The sequence below is a fragment of the Pantherophis guttatus genome, chromosome 2, assembly GCF_059756535.1.
Source record: "Pantherophis guttatus breed Tessera chromosome 2, ASM5975653v1, whole genome shotgun sequence".
Classification (NCBI taxonomy): domain Eukaryota; kingdom Metazoa; phylum Chordata; class Lepidosauria; order Squamata; family Colubridae; genus Pantherophis; species Pantherophis guttatus.
In genome coordinates this window covers 197,070,911-197,079,661 of record NC_142064.1, presented here as the reverse complement: position 1 = coordinate 197,079,661, position 8,751 = coordinate 197,070,911, and the positions used below count along the sequence as shown (strand labels likewise).

Below are 8,751 nucleotides of genomic sequence, written 5' to 3'. Positions count from 1 at the left end.
TCAAACGGCATGGTATGAAATAAGCTCTTCTCCCCCAAAACCCTGACGGTTTCCACTAAATAAAAAAGCATCCTCCATCTCACTCCCTTCCAACTTCCTTGGCTGGAAAATGCATTCAAAAAAGCCACTTACCTGGAGTTATTGTTTCATTGCAGTATCTGACCCAGCTCTTTGTTCTTAGAATTTCCACTCTTTTTCCACCCTGCAGAATCTTGTGGTGAGCCCAAGGCAAGGGGTCTTGTTCAAAGTTTTCTCTTTTAGAGAAAACCTTCCTCTCCTGCCCCTTTAAACGACAGAAGTGGACTTTTCCCTGAAAGCTGTCCTTTTTTTTATAATGCTGAGGGACCAAGCCTTCAACAGGGTGTCACTGATAATCTCTATCCCATGAAGCTGGATGTTCTGTCAGACTCTGCCTGAGTGAAAGCAAGACAGAAGGAAGCGTGTTTAGCAACAGAGAGAGAGAGCAGGAGGTGGAGGGAGAGAAAGAGAGAGAAGCAGTGGCTGCTGTTCATGCATTGTTCAACCACTGCAGGGCTTCTTACATTGCTGAAACATCCTGTGACAATTAAAAAGATTCACTCCCTGTGAAATATGAGTTGTGCTGGGGTGTGTGTATGTGTGTCACTGTGTGCATCTTCTTTAGAGGACTAGAATTCAACAGATTAGTACCATGCATTGCTCACCTCCAGAACTTTATTGCTTAATACCCCTTTCCAAGTCCTCTCCTTCTGTTCTTATTCATGCCTTCCCTTTCCCTAATGTAGATGTTTGATATTAGATCTTATTCTCTCCTACATTCATCTGCAAACAACTTGCTTAATACTGCTTTTTGCATATGCACTCCCCATAGATTTGTCTCAATCTTTGGATATGCATGGTGCTCCCCATATAAAGTTTTATACTGGATTACCACCCCTGGATCAATGCTCCTGGATTGACTGACACTTTCCTTCTTTCCTTCCTTCCTTCCTTCCTTCCTTCCTTCCTTCCTTCCTTCCTTCCTTCCTCCCTCCCTCCCTCCCTCCCTCCCTCCCTCCCTACAAAGTTTTTTTCTATCACAATTACAGAAATCAAACCCGACTGTACTTTTAGGACATACTTTCAGGCAAACATACAGAGAACGGAGCTGAAAGCACATTTACGAAACCAATGCATAAAAATAATACAGTTACAGAGGCAGTATCAAAGACTAATATATTCTTTCTGACCAAATCTGAAAAATAAACAGGGGTGAATTAGGCAACCTCCAAGAGGTTGAGTTCATAAAGACAACACTTCCAAAAAAAAAAAAATAGCACATTCATATCCTAAATCCTTCCTTCATATCTAGAGTTAGTTTCTTTCCAGTTGCATTACATTATACCCAAACTGAGATGGTTTGGTGAATGCAGTTTTTCCTATTAGTAAAATGACAATAGTTTTAAAAGGGCCATTGGCATGTCAGGTGAAAGGAAAATGGACAGGACTAGCTAGTTGCATAGGACATAGAAATATCCCAACATTAGCATTTTTTATCTTAAGTTGATTTTGAGTACAAATTATAGAATACAAATAGTGAAAAAATCCATCATGGGACTGGGGAGGGCAAAAACGGCCTTCTCCACCCCCCACCCCATCCCCGGAGGCCCTCCGGAGGCCGGAAACAGATCATTTCCCGGCTTCCGGTGGGACCGGAAGGCCCATTTTTCACCCTCCCCAGGCTCTAGAGGCTTTCTAGTAGTCCGGGGAGAGTGAAAACGGCCTTCTTCCCCCACCCCACCCCCGGAGGCCGGAAACCAGTGGTGGGTTGCTCCCGGTTCAGTCCAGTTCTTGTGAATTGGTAGTAAAAGCGACAGGAGGCTCCACCCACCCACCTGGACGTCATCATGGATGATCTGTGCATGTGCAAAAGCTTCTGCGCATGCGCAGGAGCGCATGCACATGCTCCCATTGCAAACCAGTAGTAAAGGTAAGTAGAACCCACCCCTGCTGGAAACAGCCCATTTCCTACCTTCCAGTGGGCCCAGAAGGCCCAAAAATCAGCTGGCCTGCGCACACATGCGCACTGGAGCTGAGCTAGGGCAACGCTCACGTGCCCACAGGTGGCACGCGTGCCATAGGTTCGCCATCACGGTCTTTTACCATCCCAGACAAATGGTTGTCCAGCCTATTTTTGAAACCATCCAGTAATGGAGTACCCACAACTTGTTCTCACTGTCTGGAAATTTCTCCTTAGTTTTCTGTTGGATCTTTCTTTAATAAACTTACTTCTTGTCCTTCCCTCTAACAAGAGAAGCCATTAAAAACAAATCTATGACTAGTACTTGTAAATCCTAGTTCAAAGAAATATTGATTCCAAAGATGATCAAATAAGATTTTCGGCCGGTGCTTCAGCCTGAAAATAGCTGAATATTCAATACCAAATCCACCAGTGTTACTCCAAGCTGAACCCTCGCATCTTGCAAGGTACAAGTATCAAAATAAGCAAAGCTGAAGTGGATTTTTAAGCGCATTGATTTTCTGGTTCCAAGTGGAATCTTTCTGGAAGCATTCCAGATGGTTGGGGGGGGGAGAAAAAGAAAAGCATCTGCATGTTCAAAATTCAGCCCTTCATTCTGGCACATTAGCATCCCTTTTCAAATCACCTGCAGCTTCCAGCCATTCAGCAAATGAGCATATTCAGGAAAAGTAACCAAGCATAACTTTATTGGTTAATGTACTAAGCAAGCGGTACTCAGAGATCTCCAGAGAGTACTTGAGCGACATATATGGATATATGAGGTTTCTAATGAAACCTTGGGATGCTTTCTCATTGGTTCAAGATACTCCTACAGACCAGTTTGTAGCACAGGAAAAAGGAAAGGAAATATACTTTTCGTATGACTCACCTGGATTGTGCACCATACTATTAATGTTCTGTTCCTCTGCATATGGCTGGCAAAAAGCATATTGCTAAGAATAACAGAATCTTTTGGTATGTTGAGTGAAGAACATATTTGAGCATTAGTTCTAGCTTGAGATATTTGTCAAGAACGAATTTTTTAAGATCCTAAATTGACCTAGGGACCTACTTCTAGCCCCAGGAAAAAATCTGTCAAAATAAGCATTGTGATGTCACTGCACAAACATTGCCTTTTGGACTTACTTCCTGACATTAGATGCACGTACAAAAGTAGGGGCTTTGTAGTGTGATATCATGACATATGATGCATTGTTTGGGCTGTTTCAGACATCCAAAGATATGTATCTATGGAGATTCTCAATCATCCAGGTCATGGTTGTCCCAAAAATGCTTTTTATTTTATTTTAATTTATTTTTATTCATTTTTATATGCCGCCCTTCTCCGGAGACTCAGGGCGGCTTACAATGTGTTAAGCAATAGCCTTCATACTTTTGTATGTTTTATACAAAGTCAGCTTATTGCCCCCACAAACCGGGTCCTCATTTTACCCACCTTAGAAAGGATGGAAGGCTGAGTCGACCTTGAGCCTGGTGAGAATTGAACTCGCAGTAATTGCAGGCAGCTGGATGTTAAATGCTGCCTTAGTCGGAGGCATTAGCCTCCTACGCCACTCAGGCTCCTTCTTTTACTTATCAACCAAGAGAAGTACTTCAGAAGAACTGAAGAAGCTTCTTGGAGATAAATATATACTATGCACATACACATGTGGGGTCCTTGGTGATCTCTGAGCTTGGCGGTTTTCTTGTAGACGTTTCATTATCAAACTATGATCTGTGATGAAGTTATCAAGTCAGGTAATGAAACATCTTTAGGAAAACCACCAAGCTCAAAGAACACCAAGGACCCACACTTCAACCTTGAGCTACATTCTCTTTTTTCAGTAACACTACACATATATGAAGTTGATTATGGGGCAAGTTGTAATCTTAAATAATGACTATATTCCGGTATGAAATAGAAGTGTAATGAAACCGAGGGAAAATCTGATTTGATAAAAATATTACTGCATTTAGTATATTTGCCAGTGAAAAATAGCTAGCAAGGTCCAACCTAGTCACTTTTGTCTACAAAAGGCGAAACTTCTAAAAAAGGAAGGAACTGATGAAAAAGGGCCAGATCATTCCATAATGCCAGCAGTTATTTAAAACCACAATAATTGAGACTCAGTGGAATGTATTTCACATTGTAAGAAGAAGTCGGCCAAGTCCAAGATGCCAACATAGTTTTCTAATATCCAGGAAGCTATAAAAATTAAGGAAGCATTTTTTTAGGAAATAGAAAGCACAAAGGGAAGTAAAACAAAAACACTTTTAAAAACTTATTTCCACATGATTGGGATAATCCCACATGATTGGAAGAGTTGGTTAGAAAATGGGTAGCCACATTTAAATACATAAATAAAATAAAATAGTCAGCCTAGAAAACTGGACAAGGAAGCGAATTGCCTGAAAAATGAGGAGGGGGGAAATAATTTTTAAAAAGGGCAAGGAAGATGCAGAGATTGTTGAGAAAAAGAACAAGTTCTTTACAGTTCTTTACATCTAATAGACAATACAGAACTGGCATCTGAACCATAATTAACTTTCTCAGGCAGCCAGAGAATTAGAATACCAAAAGCAAATTGGGGTAACTAGAAAAAAATTGAATGATATTTTGAGAAACTATACAGGAAATGAATCACTAGGTATCGATAGCATTTACTATATCTGACAATACTTAAATAAATCAAATATGCCATTATTTCCTAGTGAAATATGTAGTTTTGTCCTCAGATCAGGTTTGTGCCAAAAGACAAGTAAGAACTGACGTGGTATCAATTTTTAAACATGACCCAGAGAAGATTTAGGAAATTATAAGTCACTCGGTTTAACATCTGGCTCATGAAAAAGTGGTGGAAATGGTAATCCAAAGGGAAAAAATAAAGATACAGAGGATGAAGTCTTGTTAGGATATGAGAATGAATTAGGTAAAGGCATGTCCCATCTAAGCAACTGAGAATTAGTTTTTAAAGTGCCAACAGGTTCAATGGGAACAAGAGGGAGGGAAGTGGACAGGACAAGACAAGACAAGATAAAAGAACCTTTTTGTTACTTTTTTCTGTGAACACACTGGCACACATTAAAAATGAAATTTATATATATACATGGAGAAAGAGAGAGACGGGAAGGGAGGGGGAGAGAAAACATAGATAGAACATTAACATAATATTAACATTATATCCTTGAATTTGCAACAGAACTTTGACAAATTCCTCATTAATTGCTTTTGAGTAAATTTAGTGGCCATGATAAGAGAGATAAGAAGACATGTCCTTTTAGGGATTGCCAATAGATTAAAAGCAAAAAATAAAGAGTAGGAATAATGGGGGGGGGGGAGTGGAGTCCCTTAAGAAAGTGTGCGGGAACTGGTGCTTTTAAACATTTTCATACCTGATCTTTCTTTAAGGTAACTAAAGCCACTGCCAAATTCATTGAAGATAACAGCTAGAGATAGTCCTCAATTTATGATTACAGTTGGGACCAGAATTTCTGTTGCTAAGCAAGGTAGTTGTTAAGCAAGTTGTGCCCGATTTTTTGCCATGGTTGTTAAGCAAAACACTGCAGTTGTTAAGTGATCACACAATCATTAAATGAATCCAGCTTCCCCCCCGTTGACTTTGCTTGTCAGAAGCCAGCTGGGAAGGTTCCAAACAGAGATCACGTGACTCCAGGAAGCTACAACTGTCATGCTGGTTGCCAAGCATCCAAATTTTTATCATGTGACCATGGTGATAATGCAATGGTCCTAAACATGAGGACCGGTCATAATTGCTTTTTCAATGACATTTAACTACAACATATAACTGCTAAACGAATGGTCCTAAATTGAGGACTACCAGTATTCAGGACAGTGAAAGGCAAAAGTAATGGTAATGTTTAAGGAGCTACATAAGTGGGGGAAATGATCAGCCAATTGTAAATGGGTTTCAATTTAAATATGAGTCAAGGGATGCAAACTGGAGCATGAAACCTCTGACTTCATAAATATATTTACAGAACTTGAGCTGCCTGCGACTAACCAGGAAGAAGATCTTAAAGTCCTGGTTGATAGCAAATAAATATATTACTGTAACTCAATGTGAACTGAGCTATGAAAAGGCAAATGAAAAGGCTAGGGATCATTGGAAAAGGATTGGAAGTAAAATTGCCAACACGGTATTGTTCCTATGCAAATCTATGGTTTATCCATATGTGGAAAACTGTGTAGTTTTGGTGGCCAAATTGAAAAAGGATATAATAAAATGCAAAAAAGGCAAGAGGGCGGTTAAAATAATCAGTGACTGTGACACAATTTCCTTATGAGAAAAGTCTTGAATATATATGGCTTTTTAGATTGGATAAAAAGGGATGTTGTGGCTCAGTGGCTAAGACACTGAACTTGTCGATCAGAAGATCAGCAGTTCAGTGATTCGAATCCCTAGTGCCGCATAACAGAGTGAGCTCCCATTACTTGTTCCAGCTTCTGCCAACCTAGCAGTTCGAAAGCACGTAAAAAATGCAAGTAGAAAAATAGGGACCACTTTGGTGGGAAGGTAACAGCGTTCCATGCACCTTCGGTGTTTAGTCATGCCGGCCACATGACCACGGAGACGTCTTCAGATAGCGCTGGCTCTTTGGCTTTGAAACAGAGATGAGCACCGGCCCCTAGAGTCGGGAACTACTAGCACACATGTGCAGGGGAACCTTTACCTTACTAGATTGGATAAATGTTCGGTTTAACATGACTGAAGTTAATTCCATATTGGCAGATTTTGCAAAGTTCGCCAGACTTGATATCACTGTCTCCTCAAGAGGATGGCTACTCCATAAAGAAGAGAGAGCACCACAGAGCCCAACATGGATGGCAAATTATAATAAGATGTCATGTGGCTAAAATGGCTTTTATCCACCAGCACATGAGCTGGTTTTGAACCAATAACATTTCTCAGTGCTCTTCAAGTCCCTATAGAGTGCGTTGCAGCAGTCTGTTCTGGTTAAATGATCACATGAATTATGATTGCCAGGTTTCTCACTCAGATAGAGCCAAGACTGGCAACATTAACCAAAGGAGAATGAAGGTTTTCCCTGGTCATGGCCTCCACCTACCTTACCTACAGTAACATGAGTCCAGAACAGTGTTTTCAACCTCAGGAATCTTACAATGTGGGGACTCCTCAAATTCCCCAGCCAGGATGGGTGAAGCAATGGTTCAAATCACAAATCTGCTCTTTTAGGGGTTGTGTAGAACCGTTCAAAATAACTACTGGAGTAGGCAGAGAACCAGATGGTCTCTGGACAAACAACAATTCCATCTTGTCCTTATGACAGGTGGTCTCTGTAGCTGAGAGTGCCAACAATCTGGAAATCTGGCACTTATATTCTCTATTATACTAAAATTAACCTGAGGTTAGCCTCTTAAAAGAATTATCAGCTTAAATCCTAACATTGTCCAAACTGAATATTGTCAAAGATGGGTGTATTTATTTTTATCGACTCTTTTGAACTCTTTGTAGGACACCTAGAATAATCAGCAAGCGGGAAGCTTTGAAAATTGATACAATAAATCTATTTATTGATTTATCTGTAACCATCCTCATGCATCCCCTCACATCATTCTACTCTGTGGATGACATCATTTTATTGCAGATGACATCATCCTACTATGCAAATCAGATCCAAAACTACTGCATTTATCTGCAGCACCAACATTAATACATGAAAGATGCAAAGCCCTTCACCGTGAACTCCACTTGCAAAAACAAACTAATTTCCCCAAAGGAGTTTAAAACTGTAAGAAATTAAAGCGATTAAAAGGTGGAAAAGAGTGTTAATTTTGGGAATGTTTGGTAATGTTGCAATACAAAAAATAATATATCTTGACAGCTTGACTGTCAGCATAGTTAATGCAGAGACTTCTGCCAAATGGCAGATACCCTTGACATTAATCCTCCCTCTTCTCTCACAGTTAACACACGTCCCAGTGGAGAGTTTATCCCCCAAAGATTAGCTGCTGGAAGAAGGGACAAATTTGGAATTTACTGGACAACAAACAACTAATATTATTCTGCAGACTCTGACTTGCTTAATCAAAGGGGCAGCAGAGTTTCTACCTCTCCCACAGCAAAATAAGGTCAAGGAGCCTGGGAGATTGAGCAATCCTCATGGGGCCCTGATGGAACACAAACTCCCCCATGATCACAGCCTATCCAGAAAAGCCTTCAGGAAAAAGGACAAGTGTTTCCCAATAGGGTTAAACCTTGTCATTTATGTGCAGGCCATTACCCCAGCAAATTAAAGAAACCCAGTTTAGGGATACAATAATAAAACAATTGCATAACTAAAAAATTCCTCTCCATCGTTGCCTGAAGGACCAGACACCTCAAATTTCAGTGCTATTGTTTTGTTATTTGTAGAAAGAAAAGGAGCAGCAGGTGTACCACGTATCATAATCTTGCTGTTCTCCAATGATTTAGTCTAGGCTAACCTAGATCATTAGAAAGCCCTGATCAGCCATTGGGTTACTCAACTTCCCTTAATGCAGCTCATAAAAATTAGATTTATGAGCATCGGATTATTTCAGCTGTATGCACTAATCTCCTCAAGTCACACCTTGTGAGAGAGATGCAGTAGGACATACGATACAATGCACTCACTCAGAACATACTTATCATATCACATGACCCTGCCAGATCTGATTATACTTAATTCTCTTGGTGGCCCATGAAAATCAAGTTGTTGAGTTTCCCAAATCAGATGCAGAGAACTAGCAGTTCAAGATATCATCTGTCAAA

General features: G+C 40.3%; 1 protein-coding gene across 1 annotated transcript in view; it reads right to left on the bottom strand.

Moving 5' to 3' along the window:
- LOC117655270 (neuropeptide Y receptor type 2-like) overlaps positions 1–542 on the bottom strand; it is a 19,461-nt gene extending 18,919 nt beyond the window's left edge. Inside the window, exon 1 of the mRNA XM_034402574.3 lies at positions 133–542. The gene's annotated coding sequence lies outside the window, so the exon portion shown is untranslated. The remainder of the gene's footprint in view (positions 1–132) is intronic.
- Positions 543–8,751: the final 8,209 nt, after the last annotated feature.